At 34.8% G+C, this 16,367-nt stretch overlaps 1 long non-coding RNA gene across 1 annotated transcript in view; it reads right to left on the bottom strand.

The window, feature by feature from the left end:
• LOC116149166 (uncharacterized) overlaps window positions 1-16,367 on the bottom strand; it is an 81,159-nt gene that overhangs the window by 12,598 nt on the left and 52,194 nt on the right. The window contains exon 3 of the long non-coding RNA XR_004132798.2: window positions 934-1,053. This is a non-coding gene — a long non-coding RNA (uncharacterized LOC116149166). The remainder of the gene's footprint in view (window positions 1-933; window positions 1,054-16,367) is intronic.

Raw genomic sequence — 16,367 nt, forward strand, 5'->3', positions numbered from 1 at the left:
CCCCTCGCATTCTGCCTGATGATTGAAGGGCAGGCCAGAAGTGTTCAGGAGCTGATATATTCTAGGAGGACCCTTCAAACATGGACTAATAGGAGCTGGAAAATTTCCTAGATCTCTCACCTCTCTGAAATCCTGATGCACATTTTGCTGCTTCCTAGATTTCCCCAACAGATCTGAACTGCCATTGCCCACAGTGATAACTTACTTTATGACATTTTCTTGTCTTCCCTCACTCATTTCCTGTGATATTGTTTTCCAACCTCACCTTCCAAACTACCTGTACTCATAAATTCATGTCCAAGACTGCTTTCGGGGGAACTCAAAGGGAAGAGCTGCTACCAGAAGTGGTCCTAGGAAACAGACCCTTTAGGATAGAATCTTAGAATCAGTTCACTCACATGACAGATGACAAGATGGACCCTATGACTTGGGGTGACTGAGAATGACTGGGATGCCCGATGGCCCAATAACCCAAAGTGAACTGGGATGGAGATGAGCAAAAAGGATGGACTGAGTTATGCATCACACTGAGCATGAAAAGACATGGATAAACTGGTAAATATACAAGAATCATGAAACCAGCTCACTGCTGTTAACTGCCATTGAAACTTTAAGAAAATGACAGGCCCATGGTAGTCAATTATTAACTCAAGACATGGTGTGGAAACCAGAAGGTCTTCATGTCAGTATCTGATTGGCCTTTCATTTCCAGCAGCAGGGAACAGACTATGCTGAAAATTGAGTCCAGGAATAATTGTGAGATTAAAAAAATTCAAAAGAAAGCCAAATTAGAAGGTCTGACAAGGTCATATCATCTGACTCCTGTGATAGAGCCAGGGTACCAAATTGCCTTGCATCCTCTGGGCCAGCAGAAGTGGCCCCACCCCCCTTCCTAGAGGAGAGGTCGTTCTCGAGACCATGAAAATGCCTCACCTTCAGCAGACGGTCGTGTTGCTTGTCTTCTTCCAGATCTGCCGTATCTCCCCTCGTGGCTTCTAATTGGAGGAGTAAGATCAAGACGTGGCCCAGCCTGACTGGGAAGTGCTTCTTCGGCTGTAGAAGGAAAGAGATCATTCACCAAAAGATCTGTGGGTCTTAGCTCACAGAGACCACGGAGGGCTGGGAGAACATGCGTGGCCACGGACCAAACGCGTTACAGTGCAGTGGAACACGGGTCATTTTAGGGAAACACCAATTTTACAGTTCGTGAAGGATTTTGTCACATTAATTAAATACAGAGTTGATTAAGTTCCCAGCTGTCATTCCTCAATTAGCTTACCTCAGTCTAAAACATTTCTTATTCTCTTTTATGCTCTCCAAGGCTGTCAAGGTCTGTTTTGCTCCAGCTATTCTGTGTTACTTTATCTTGCCCAAAGCTTAGAAACTGATTAATCTCTAAGGGAGGTTATATTTTATCTGGGTCTTAAATAATTCATTCTGTTTCATAGCTCATCTTCATTTACTCATTGTCATCCACATCTAACTCAAGGCAGTCACCATTACTCTGCTCCTAGAAATTATCTGAACATTTTACACTCTTAACCAATTTCCAACAATTGAGAGTTGAAGATAAACTTGTTTCAAAATTTCATTGATAATCTTTTATTTGGGTAATTTTGGGTGATTTTCTAAACTGTGTGTGTCATCATCCATTCTGAGGGGGAAAATACTTCTTTTAAAATTGAATTTCATACTTGCTACTGGAAATTAAATAATTAATCATCAGTATATTTCCTAAACATCAAAATGACTACATTAAAATTTCAAAAGATACATAACTACATATATATATATATGTATATCTGAATCCTACTTTTGTTTCAATTCCAGTATTATCCAGAATAAATCAGGAAGGAAAAAAAACACTCTGTTTTGATGCTCACATTAGATGTTCTGGCAACATCTTTCATCCAACATGTAAATGTGCCAGAAAAATCACCTGTGTACCATGATCCAAAAATTGAATCTTAGGGAAAAAAATTTTAATTATGCTGCCTTAAATGTAAGAATATAATTTTGCCTTTATTATTACTATTACTTTAAATAATAAAACAAAAAATCCTGTTGGAATATTAATTACCAATTATTTAGAAGCTTTCTGTAATTATCCTTTTGTAATAAACATTTTATTTTTTGTATTTCAATCACAAGTTTATTACTTGAGAGTTTGTTTCTAATATAAAGCATTGACTCTTGTAAATTTTCTTGAAAATTTTGTTTTAGATTTTTTAAGGATAGTATCCTAAATCTTAACATAAAACTCTGCTATTTTGTTAAATTAATAAGTAGTGTTTTCTACTAATCATATAACTTTCAAAAAAAGGTTATTTAGTCTTTAACACTGTATCACTTGTGGGAGCCCATGACTGGGTTAACAAATTGTAACAGATCCCAGCCACTTGTCTCCTTAAAGAAGAACAAATGTGCTTAGTAACTGCTTTGCTTGCATAGTTGAGGTTTTAGATAGCACTGTGCTCCTTGCAGAGCAACAACCCAGGCCCTCGGCTATAAATACTGGGCGTGCCTGTTAGATAGTCTTCTATTCCCAAGTCTTTAACATATCTATAAGAACTTACCTTGTTCCCCTCTTCCCATGACTTCCCTAAAGATAAACTGTAGGCCCGCAAAGGAACCAGTCTTGGGCTGGAATGGTAAACAAGTTATAAAAAGCTGCAGACTCAGAGGTGAGAAAGCTGGTTAGCCAATGGCGGGTAAGATCCCCAGAGCGGGGCAACCTAGGACAGGCACAGCCGCCTGAGTCCAAGAAAAATGTTGTTAAGCAGCTGCTTCTCAGACGTTCCGCCCTGACAAGCTGTAAGGCTCGCTGATGCCAGCACGAACATGATTTACCAAAACATAAAGGGTCTTCTGACCTTGAGCCAGACTCTACAATCTTGATCCCACCTTGTCTTTCCCTAAATTCCTGCATTCCATCACACAACATTTACTGTGTACAGTCAGTGATTCTCCTTTGACTGTACACAGTAAATGTGGGGGCATTTGAGAGTTTCGTGGAGTTGGCTCCCGACTCCCTCTTGCTCTCTTGACTTTTTCCACAGAATCTCGAGTAATTCATTCCATCTCAGTGGGACTTCTGCTGGCCAGAACCCACAACTAGTGACGAACCCATAATCACTAAATTAAGTAAGTGTATTTTCTTTGAGAGTGGGACAAGAGAATATAAAGGTAACAAATGCAGGCTACTGCTTGCTGATACACAGAAATAATTTCCACGCAAAAAATATTCTCTGAAAATATATATAGTTTTGTAATATTTACTCTAAATATTTATAGTATATGTTCTCTATTCTAAAGACTGAAATTTCCTCTTAGTCATAAAATTTGAAGGAATTAATATGCTCAATCACCATCATTTAATGGTTAAATTTGTATAACCATGAAAATCTTTCCTTTTTCTCTATTTTGACCTTCTAGAAATCAAATGCATTCCCTACCTACTTTGGGATACAAATGTATATTGTATCTTATTTAATCTTTAAAATGATGTATGTAAAGTGATTAAATTATTCCTATTCTATATGGAGTGAAACTGAAGTTCAGAAAGCTAAGTAAGATTAGGTTAACCATTATTAAACTGGTAGATAATGGTTTTGTTGAATGTCTCTATGACAATGGTTGGACCTATTGTTAGTTGGGTAGATGTTGAAGAACACATTTACTTTTTAATAAATTGTGAACATCATAAGATAGAAACGAGATGTGATAAACAGATTGGAGAAAATTGAGATGTCTTAAAAACTTCTTTTTCGACAATGTGTCAGACTTCAAATTGAATGCCTGAATGCTTTAGGAACTGGAAAACAAATATAAAAATTCACAGTTAATATTTGTATTCATATGTCCCCCAAAATGCCCTACTTTAAGAGAATACATGTCACACACAACAAAGACAAAGATATAGCCCTACTTCTCACAAGAGGGTAGAGAAAAATTGTCAGGTGTCTAGGAGGCCCTCTTGCAGGAAGGTATTTCCAGGCAGGCCACCAGAAAATGGTGGAGGAAAAATATCTGACCAAAATAATCAAGATACATTTTACAGCATGTTTCTTAAATTGTCAAGGTGTCAATAATAAGGCAAGATGATGATGGGAAAAATTGGAAGCTAAGAGGAGAAACTGATCCTGAAAAATCCTGAGACTTCTGTCAATTCTTATTTGACTGACTTACTTTGATTGCCTTACCTTATTCTCCAGAAAATTCAAATATCTATCCTCACACTCTTAGGCAGGAAGATATTAATCTTCTCTTCTTTTGGTCACAGAAAGACCTATATGTAAGGAACAATTTGTTGAAGACAACATGCATCTATAACATTTCCATGACTCTCCAAGAGAGAACACAGGAAATACCATCCTTTAATGAAAGAGTGAACCACTACAAAAGGATAGCTATAGAAAACTTTTAAGGAAAATATGTCACAGTATCAACCAAATTTGATAATTTTTTAACCATCAGGATTTTAAGATTAAGTTTCAGACTATTATAAAAGATGCTGTTATAAAACACTAAGAAGAATGTCATTATGAACCAGTGAAACAGACAAAACACAATACCTATTTTATCTCCCTTTTTGCTAATGGAAAGAATGCACAGCAACTCAAAGTCCTCAGAAACACTGAAACTTTTTAATAACTTGTATTTCACACTAGCTACAGAGTTCAGTACAAAAACTCTTGAAATCTATGAAGAATTCGTTCTAATAAAGTTGGAGCTACAAGAGGAGGTAAAAATTCAGAGAAACTGTGAGACTTTATTTTTCATTTTTGAAATCACTGTAAAATAATTCCAGTTGGAGAGGTCAGTGTGATCCTTGAAAATTGAAAAGTGCAGTTCTCACAGAGAGGGAACACAGTGGATTTTATACAAGACACTGGAGCCTAGAAACCCAAAAAAGAATGGGTAGTGAATACTTGGAAAGAGAAACTATTGAAGACTAGGAGTCTGCCAGCATTTCCTTATTTTCTGTTTTTGAATGTAACACAACTGGAAAATCAGATAAATACTATAGACTATTGAATTAATTAGCTATTTTTACATAATAATCCATCAAATATATCATTGCTTTAAAAAAGAATCATATATTTAGTTCCCTTTGGATCAATAACTTAGGCTGAGCGTGCTTTAATGGCTCATCTGGGCTCCCCTGAACCCTCCTACATGTCCAAGAGTCAACTTGACACCAGCTGTTCTAGGATGGTATCAACAGGACAAGTGGGTCAACTGGCATAAATGGACATAAAGAGGATGTTGCATCTCTTCAACATGTTTCTCACATTCCTCAGCGGACTACACTGGGGATGTGCCTAGAGTGAAAGTCTTGGTGCAAGAGCAGCAGTTTGTAAGTCACTGGGCATCCCATCTGCTGGCCTCAATAAGCCAAACCATTCATATGACTGAACCCACAATCAAAAAGTGGTTCAGACTATCCACTCACAATGAAAGAATTAATACTGGGTCATCAATATAATTTCTCGGTCACAGTCCACTCTCTAGCCACACACTGTCATGTGTAAAGGAGGCTCCACTTCATCCAGGATGTCTAAAACCTCATCCAGTCTTGCATTAGGCTTGGAGCCCAGGATATCATCACCTGTATCCAGGTGCATGCAGCTCTTCTGATGTGGCCTCTCTTGATCTGGAGACCAATTAAGTAAAGAGACAATTTACCCAATTTCTATATACTAAACTATGAGACAGGAACAGGAAAACTGCAGTAAACACTACTATTTAAAAAGGAGACTAGGGGAGGAATGTAATAGTCACTGGTCCACAACAAGCCTGAAGTCTTGAGGAGCAAGTGTTGTGATGTGGGTGGGCACAGGGAGTGTTCCCAGATCAAGGCTTTGTAATGTCCCTTAGAGAAGCCTCTCCAGTAAGGCGTTTTGTTTGATTCTTGGCTCCAGCTTCTGGAACATCCTTCCTTTTTCAACTTCCTTTGTCACTTATGAGACTTTAGTAAAAATTTTATTCTTTGAGGAGCATTCTCAGACTGCTTCTTGTAGAAAGTTGGAGCCTCAGACACCTTTTTTCATTTTGGGTAACATCACATCATTTTAAACTAAGATCATACTATTTTCCAATATAAGCCCCTTCAAATTATGCGCATTTCCCATGATACAGTTATTTTAAATTCCATATACCAAAGGCCCATTTTTTTTCAGACATTCATTCCTTTATCTCTCTAGACTTAAGAACTGATTTTAGCTGTTATATGACAATGCATTTATGGTTCCTAGAGGTTTGCTTTATAATTCCAAGAGCCTAACAGGCATCACCTTATGTGTTAGAACCCTTAGCAAAGGGTGTTATAAGACCTTGGTTTGATTTTTGCCTCCAGATTGTATTCTGTTTTCATGATTTAGCAAGAAAGATTGGTGGTAGGACATATTTGTATTTTCCAATCCAATTAATTATGGACTCTCTATATTTTCTCAAGATTCTGCATGTAAATTTGCTAGTTCTTTCCTTAGCTCATTTTCCCCTTACAGTTCTTTACTATACGTAACCAGTACGAACCTCCTGACATTTTCAACATTCTGCCTATTTGCATTCTGCCTTTCTGAAAGTCTGCCAATTTCAGCAATCACGTTGCTCAAATCCAAAAGTTTCTTCAACAATATTAACTAGATGATGGAAATGCTCTGTATTTGTGCTGTCTAAAATGGTTTCTACTTTCTACATGTATCTAGTAGGCAACTGAGGAGTGGGGATGTGACTGAATAAACAACACATTTTAGCTAATTTAAATTTAAATAGCCACTTGTAGCTAGGGGTTATTGTTTTAGATGATGTAGCTTTGTACATATTTTGTCATACATGCTACCACAGGCAACAATTTTACCAGTTGTTTCGTCATTGCACTGAATCATTATTTTCAATCTCTTATAACAATTTCATTACCTAATTCCAGATTCTTCCTGCCATATGGTCACAGATTCAAATTTTATCTGACTTTGTTGTGATGGGTATGGCAATTCCTCCTTGTGGTACATGTTTCTGGGATTGGGTAACAAACCACCCAGTAAGTTCATGGTTTCAATAGTCTTTTATTTAACTCACTGTGGTTGGTGATTTAGCCTGAGTTTGGCTGGGCAGTTTTTCAGATCCCTGATGGGCTTCCACCCATGTCTGGGGCTCAAACACGCTAATCTAGGGAAATCTCAGCTTGCACAAGCCAGGTCACCTGGGGTAAATAGGAAAACTCCAGTCTTCTCTACGTGCTTCTCATGAATCCTTCTAGCAGCTCAGTCTAGGCAAGCCCCTAGGGTGGTTGGGGTTCAAGAACAGCAGGAGATAAAGCTCCAGCACTCAAACATTTCTCAAGCCCCTAAATATACAGAAAAAAAGGACAGCTAGCTAGACAGATACATAGAAATGATTTTTTAAGTGGAATCATCATCCTATGAGAGATTAATAAAAGCTCTATATGTGTTTACTTGAGATTTACAGAAGAAAAAGCAACTGGACTGAAGTGAAGGAATTTTAGGATTCAAGTTGAACAATATTTTACCATAATATATCTTTCTAAGGTTGTAAAAATAGATTACAGAGAAGCATTAAGATGAGCAAATCAATACATTTTTATACTGAATGTTTTCTGTTTTATAGGATATTGATTAAATTCCTGCAAAGAAGGATAAGGAAATTAGCATTGCAAGATCTCCTCCCTAGTCATAAATCCCTGTCTACTTATTTTTATGAGATATACATATATATACATATATATATATATAGTGTGTGTGTGTGTATTTATATTTACATATCCATTCCACCACCATAGTGGCCACAGATGTTTACTCAAATGCCAACCTTTAAATGTATTCAAGTTTTACCATGAACTCTTTTAGGACTGAGAGACTAAATATACAAATGGACAATAGCCAGACCATATATAAAAACAGAACTCTGACCTATAGCCAGCAGCAAGCTTCCCAGGAAATTAATGTTATATTTTATACTTATCCTACTTTACCATTGTTTCTCTGTTCCTATTTTGTGTTCTTTTCAGTGAATTGAATATTTTTGAAATTCCATTTTTTCTCTTCTTTTGCCTTTTAGCTCTACCTCTTTGTGTTAATTTTTTAGAGATTATTCTGGAGATACTAGCCATTTTATTTTATTATAGCTTACCTTTAAATAATATTTTGCTATCTCATAATGTAAGAAATGGACAACTTTTTATTTCTTTTATACCTCTCTCCTGTTTTGTGTTCTTCTATTATAATTTTACCTCCACTTGTGCCCCAATCCCAAAATACACTGTTATTGTTTGTTACTGTTCTAAGCAACGTATTCATGTGTACATATGATGCACATGCAGTATATCCACATGCATGTGTCCACACATACACATTCTAAAAGAAACTCCTTTCAGTAGATCTAAGGCTCTGTCTCTTTCATCTTAAAATATTTCTTTTAGTTTTTATTGCAATGTATTTCAGTTACAGATAAATTATTTCAGTTTTGGTACATTTGAAATTGTCACTATCTCCTTTTAGTATTGAATATTTTCATTGGCTTTGGAATTCTAGGTAATTCTTTTCAGCACTTTGAAAATGAAATTTTATTTTTTTCTGGCCTCAACTGCTTCTAATGAGCAGTCCAGTCATTGCTAATTTTTTCTTCGTCTGTATGTTATGTGATTTCCCTCTGGCTGCTTAAAGACTTACTACTCAGCTGTGCTTTTCAACAGTTCGACTGTGATGTGTCTTTCTAGAGTTTTCTTTTTATTCATCTTCCTTTAGAATTTGCTTAGTTTTTTAGATGCGTGATTTGATAGTATTCAGTAATTTTGGAGCGCTCTTAGACACTATCTTTTTAAATATTTCACCTGTCCCATTTCACTTTTCCTTGTTTGTGCCCAGTTCCGTGTGTTATACCATTTGATATTTTGCCCCATACATTGGCTGCTCTGTTTTTCTTTTGTTTGCCTGTCCCTCTCTTATTTCTGTTTTAACTTCAGTTTGGATACTTTCTCTTGAACTTTTTTCAAGTTCACTGACTTTTATCTTTGTGGCCTCTATTCTGTGGTAAAGTCCATCTAATGAATTCTTTTTTCTGTCTTATATATTATTTCTAATATTTCCATTTGCTTCTCTTTTTTGTAGTTTGTGTTTCTTTTTTTGAAATTTTCCATCTGTTCACACATGCTGAGCAGATGCTGGCCACCTTTCCCACTAGATATTTTAGCATTTTTATCATATTTATTTTAAAGACACTTTCTGACATTTTAAATTTTATCACAGTTATTTTAAATACCTTTTTTGACATTTCTAATTTTGTGGTCATCTCTGTATTTATCTATATTGACTATTTTATTTTCTTGATTTGGGGTTAAATGTTCTTTTTATTGTGCTTTGGGGGCTATTAGTTATTTTGCATAAAATAAAGACAGAAACTGTTATGTTGTTATGTTAAAAACAAAACCTGCAAGAAATACTTCTTATAGTGCTAAGCTGCTGGAGTCAATAAGCTAAATCAGTAAGATCCATAGTGAAAGTAATTTGTTATAAATTTTACTTGTTTCAATTTTTCATTGGCTTTGAATGCAAGATCAGAAATCTTCCTTCAGTAGGGTTTGGTATCTGAGGACTAGTGTTATTCTGATAAACCATTAGCTCTTTACAGCCACGCCCCACCTTTAGGAATCAGAAGGTAACTTCCCTTCATAAGCACACTGCCGGCTCTTTGGAGTCCTGCTCTTGGCTTTCTTTTAATTCTAGCCTTCTGCCCTGCCTCATCTTTGGGGTATAGATGCTTTACACTTTATGAAATGACGGAATTAGGAGGAATTTCTCTCAGGTTTCCCACCTTTAGCTTTCCAGAGTTGAAAGCCAAGCACATCTTGGAAATTTTCTCTCAGTTTTTCTGTGCCAGTCCCAGTCTTCAGATGCTGAAAGTCCGAAGTGCCTTTGGACTTGGATTTATCATGCCCTGACCCCAGTCCTTTTGGAGAATCACCATGCACTGACTGAAAACTTGTGAGAGAGATATATGTAGTCACATATTTGTCATTTTTTTTCTTTCACAGTAAAACAGTGCTGTTATTTTATGGTTTAAATGTGTAATTTCTAAAAAATGAGGAAAGCTGAGAAAAGCAGTCTTCTGACTCAGCAAATTTGTGTTCCCAAGAATCCTATTTAACTGGAAGAATTTTACTGCAATTGTCCTTTCTAGAGTTGCAAAGTCTGCAGAACAGTTTTGAACTCTTCCCACCAATCAAAAACCAAATCTGATTATCATGCAAGAGAAAAAATAATATAATATGCTTAATTCAGGTCTGTTTAATTTTACAGGTAATTTTTGGTTTATTAGAATTATTTTTTTTTCAATTTGCAACTTAGAGAATGAAGAATGGGAACACAATACTTCTTAAAAAATATCCTGCATGTGACTAGAGACCTCAACTACTCTGTAGGTAATGAAACTGTATTTTATATTAAGTTACACACATCTCATTTAAATGTCTAATAAAATTTTTATGGACATCTTAACCACCTAACTTGTGCTAATAGAACAACAGTATGTCTTTAAATAACAACTGGTCAGATTTTCATGAAAGGTTTGCTACCTGTACCAGCATGTTAATAACAGAAAGACTTGGGGGGAATGGGAGTGGGCGAGGCCAGGTGGGAACTTCTAAAGGCTCTTGTACGTGGGTGCCATGAAATACTTGAGGAGTGTAGGTCTGCTGCTTCTGGTCAGAGTCATGGTGACATTAAGTCATTGAGAAGTTTTAGGCTTAGTCTGAAACTGGATAGTCCATGTCTTAGCAAAGGTACAGAATTTTCAATTTCAAATATTCTGATGAAGGGTTCCTCTGAAATTCATCAAATTCTCCCTGAATTCTACTATGGAGTGATCTATAATTTTATTTTGAACAGTAATTCAGATAGCTTTACTTGCTTTGCCTAGTTTCTGGATCAAAACGAGAGGACAATGAATGTAAACACACATCATAGAGTAGAGGCGAACATCAATGCAAAGTCCTACTATTATGAAAAATGAAACAGTCCTGCACTGGATGCCTTCTATGCCCTTGTTACTGGGGTGACTTAGGCATATTACATAACTTGAGCTCTATCTCTTCTCTCTGGCCCTTATAGTTCATTCAATGTTAGAGACACTATACGTAGAAGACTTACTATAATGCTTGGTATGTAGTAGGAATGAAGGAGCAGAGTTTAGCAAATCTTTCACTAGCCATCCCACAGGGGCTTGATATTTGGCATAAAGATCCTGAACTAAAAGGGTATTATTAAAAAACTCTAATTGATCCATAATTGCTGATCATCAATGGAATATAAATGTACAATATCAAGGAATTAAATTTTTGTTAATATAATCGCTTTCTTCATTAAACAAATATATGTTAATTATTCCTCTAGATGTTTAAACATCATTACACCATAGCCTCATTGTCTCTGCATTTTAACTTAATTCGATGCTCTGCCTCCTTTTCAGACAGGTACTATAAAATAAAAATTTAGAATATTCATTTTAAAATCATTAAAAGTAGATTAGAGAATACATGTCTACATATTTAGCTTTGACATTTAAAGCTGCTTATTAGAAATCATTTTATAATACATTTTATCCAATGTAATAAAAGCAAATTACTTGTGAAGAAATAAATGAATTCAAACATTTTTCATGAGCACTAAAAGTGCTGGTGGTTTCCAACCATAAGACGGATTTTCTTTTTCATTTAGAGATTACAGAAGACAGACCTATAAACATTTAAAATTATGATAAAAGTGGGGGTTTTCCTATATTTGATAAAAATGACAATGCATTTTAGAAATATCTGACATAAGGCCACATAACAATAAATTTAATATTTAATGGTTTTAAATTTCCTAACATGCCAGACGTTGCACTATGTTCTTTATATCTGTTGTTCCAATTAGTTCTCATAGCAATTGTATGCAGGAGGCAGTCATAGTATCTCCATTTTATAGACATGGGGTTCACACTTCTAGAATTCTATGGATTTAGATTGTACTGTGTGTTTGAATAACACATTTGGTTAGCCTATTAAGTATGAATCAATGGATCATTTCTGATATGACCAGAATCATATCATCTTAATACCTAATTTACATTAAAAAGAATATTTTGTAAGAAAAGAAGCCAGTATTTTGCACTTTTATTTCAAAATTACATTATCTGGCTATTAACAAAGCATATAAATCTGTAGCTTTTGCTTGGTAATATCTGCATATTTTAGTTTATATAAATATATCTGCTTGTTTGTGCCATTAATTCAATTAGTGTAAATTACTACCAATTAGTGCTCTAAATTAGTGATCACATGTGGATTCATGTAAAACTTCTATTTTTACTTTAGAAATATGCAATAATTAACACATGTCATACACTGTCAATGAGATATTTTTCATCAGCACTTTGTGTGGAAGCTGATAAGCTGCATATTAAGTGTTCTATATTAAGTATACGTTGATTCAGAATGGATGTTCCAAAAGGTTCTACCTCCTTAAGTGAAAGCCAGAATCTCTCTCTCATTGGTTTTACTGACTGTAGATCTGCTTTGATATTTTATTTTAATTTTTATATGAATAATCTATTTTTGTTTTCTTTGATAAGGCTGATTTTATTAATTTCTGTTAATTTTTATAATACTGTTATTTTGTTTCCTGATTTAACTTTTACTAGTTTTTAAGTTACTTTTTTTCTCATTATTATTATTCTTTTCTTTTTCCTTTAGATCTGATATACTAGAAGTTCTTCTAGATTCTTAAGATTGAAGTCAGTTAACTTGGTTTCAATCTTTCTTTATTTATGATATATTCACTTAAAGTTATGCAATTTTGCCTAAACACTGCTTTAGCTGCATCTCACAAGCTTTGCTGTGTCATATTTCAATTTTATTTTCAAAATATCTTCTAATTTCCCAGTGATTTTTTTGACTCAGGAATTATTTAGAAGTCAATTGTCTAATTTCTAAGCAGTTGAGAATTTTCAAGTTTTCTCTTGTTTTTGAGTTGATATCCAGATTAATTCCATTGTTTTCAGATAACGTACTCTATGATTTCAGTTCTTTGGGGACTTGTGAGAATCTCTTTAGGGCATATAGTCACTTTTGCCCTCTTTGTTCCTCATTTATCAAGAGATTTTTAGTTATCACACTGATGTGTGCAGCATTCTATGCATGTCAATTAAGTCCTTATTCTTACACATGTTGATCAGATTCTCTGTAGCCTTTTTACCTTTATTGTATCTAAAATCTCTTCCTATGATTTACCTTTCTTAGGTCTGTATAATTTTTATTGATATAGTTTGAAATAATTCTTGGTTGTGCACTCCACGGGAAGTTCTCCTGTGTGTTCTCTGGGTTTAAAGATCTCTTGGCTGGTGCCCCTGCTGTCCTATTCACTCCATGCTTGTGTGAGCTCCTTTGCAACAGCCTCTGATGAGAGCTGTGCCTTCTCATCTGTTTCCTTCTCAAAGAGTCACCATCCCTTCTTTATTTAAATGTATTGTTGTAAGTTGTGTTTTTGCTCTTATACTGAATATTTTGTATGTTGTTTTGTTCCTTTTTTGTTCCATTTTTTGGGTCTTGTTTTTCATGTAGACTTCAATTTCTTTGTTTTTATGATATCAAGTACTTTTGGTATGTGCTCACACACACAGACACAAACATTTACACACAAAGGGAGGGGAAATATTTACTATCTATCTATCTATGTATCTATCTATCTATGTATCTATCTATCTATTTATTCACTCATTACTCTTGCCTAACTACTTCCCAATATTTGTTAATTGGATCCAGGAATTGGAGGGCTGTTTAGAATTAGATTTTTCTCTTTAAATATCATTTTTAACATTTGCATTCAGCTTTTGTAACTAGATTAATAATAACACTATACATACCTATATTATGCTTATTTGGTTTGAGTGCTTATAGTCAGGCACTGTATGCATAATTTTTGTATTCTTGGGTTCTTACTCAATTTTTCAGTTTGCTGGCCATCAAATCTAAGTACTTTAAAAAGAATACTGTATATTTTTAAGTCCTAGTGTAACTGAAAGTGTCTTATGATTGTTTACCCAAGAAAGACAGCTTGGATGAGAAAAAAATTCTTTACAGTATTTTCCCTTTCAAAATTTTACATACATTTCTCCATTGCCATCTAACATTTAGAGTTGCTGAGAAGTCTGCAGCCAGTTAAATTTTGTCTCTATTGTATGTAAGTTCTTTTTTCTCTTCTACTGCTCTACCTAGGTACTTCTAGATTGCTTTTTATTCTTCTTCCTTGTCTTTTTTTGCCTGAGGAAAGTTTCATTTAACTTTTAATGTTTGACTATCATTTCTGTTACATTTGCTCTATGTTTTTTACAATTATATTGAGTCTCAATTTTCTGTCATAATTATTTAAAATTGATTTTTTAAATTGTTCTCATCAATTTGTTTTTCTATGGTGCACATTGGAAAATTCATCGAAAAACACTTCCCTAATTATCAAGTCAGTTGCCTAAAACACCAATTAAGCTCCTGTTAGAAACAAAGATGAAAGAATATAATTAGAATTTCCAAACACAAAGAAACTGGAAGATTACATTTATGCACAAAGTTCAAATGGTCTGCTCAGATAAAAGAATGGTGAAGTAGAATGATTATCGTCAGAATGGTATAACTATGTAAGATTTTTTAAAAACCCTAAAATTTAAATTGTAGAATAAATAAGTGTGTGTTTATTTGAATACCAATTCAGAAAGTTGTTGTATCACTTTTTAAAGTAAGAAAAAATAAAGGAATTTATAGAAAAGTGAAGAGCATATTGAATGCAGAATCATCTATAACTGTGGTATTTGTAGGTCAAATCCAGCTTGGAATACACTGTTCAATATTGTTCTCAACATTTCTGGGATGAATTTGCAAACTTACAAGAAGTCCTTAAGAGAAGAAAGTTGTATAATAAAAAGAAAAAGAAAGAAAGAAAGGGAGGAAAGAAGGAAACATATAATTAAGAAGATTCACTATAATAAAAGCAGTTATTTTTGTAAAGCTTTCAGAACACTGGAGTTAAAAGAAATACTAAAAATTTAGTATCTGTCAACATGAGAGAGGGCAGGTGGGTTTCTATCATCATCTGAACCTCTAAGATCCTAGAGTTCAGTTATGCTTCATTTGATTTGGCTCATGCAGGCTGGACGTTAATATGGACCCCCAGTAAAAGTAGTATAAATGTGTATCTTACACATGGACTGAAACAATCTTACAAATGACCTTGCATGTGAGATGGAGTTTTACCTAATTTTATAAGTTGACGTACACAGAGTTTTTTGAGCAGGAATGTGATTCAAACACAGCTGCGTATTTGGAAAATTAAACTGTTCTGATTTTGAGTAGGAGACACAGGGAAATTAGAAACCTATTTCAATAATCCAAATAGGCATTTTAACTAACTTGATGGGAAGGAAAATTTGCTAATAGTCCAGAGCTCTTATAAAGTAAATTCAACTGGAGCTCAGAACAGAAAAGGATCAATACTAAGCAGACATTATATATTTGGCAGTCTGTAGCTATGGCTGACCAGATTTACTCTTATGTGTTTAGACAAATGTGACAGAAAAATTGGCAGGTGGCAATAGTGCCACTTTCCTGCACTTTCTTGAAAACTCCCCCATCAAGGCTGTTGATTCCTCAGTTAAAAGATACCTATTTCCCCTAAAAATCACTCCCTTTGACATCGGAAAATAAGTTGTGTTCTTCCAACATCTTATTTTAGCACAACTCAGAATAATTCTGCCAACAAAACTGAAAGTTTACTATTTCTCTATTCAATTTTTAGCAAGACATTATGCACACTCAAGGTGGAAATTTCAGTTGAGTAAGATAGATTTGGACTTTCTGAGCCCAAAGTATCATTTGGTTTAACATTCGAGGACGATGTTAGGAATATGGGAGTATCATCTAAGTTTGTCCCTTATCATATTTTCTCTGACTATAGCAAAGACAAAAGTAAAGTGCTTGTCAACACAATGATGGTACTCTCAGGACTATATGCATGTCCTCCTGGAAACAGGGCTATATGCATGTCCCCATTCTCTCACACACACACCCTCATATACATGCACACTTCTTCACATTAAAAAACATTCGGTCAGAATTATGTACATTAGATCAGGAAGATGATTTCTAGGATTTAGCAATTTTGAACAGAAATACCCACCTCTTCGCATTCTCTAATTCAAATTACAATGAACTAACTCCCAGTTCCTCAAAATGTGACCTTATTTGGAAATGAGATCTTTACAGAGATAATGAAGTGAAAAAGAGGTCATTAGAGTGGCTCCTCATCCAGTATGGCTGGTGTCCT

The sequence above is a fragment of the Camelus dromedarius genome, chromosome 22 (genome assembly GCF_036321535.1).
Source record: "Camelus dromedarius isolate mCamDro1 chromosome 22, mCamDro1.pat, whole genome shotgun sequence".
NCBI lineage: Eukaryota > Metazoa > Chordata > Mammalia > Artiodactyla > Camelidae > Camelus > Camelus dromedarius.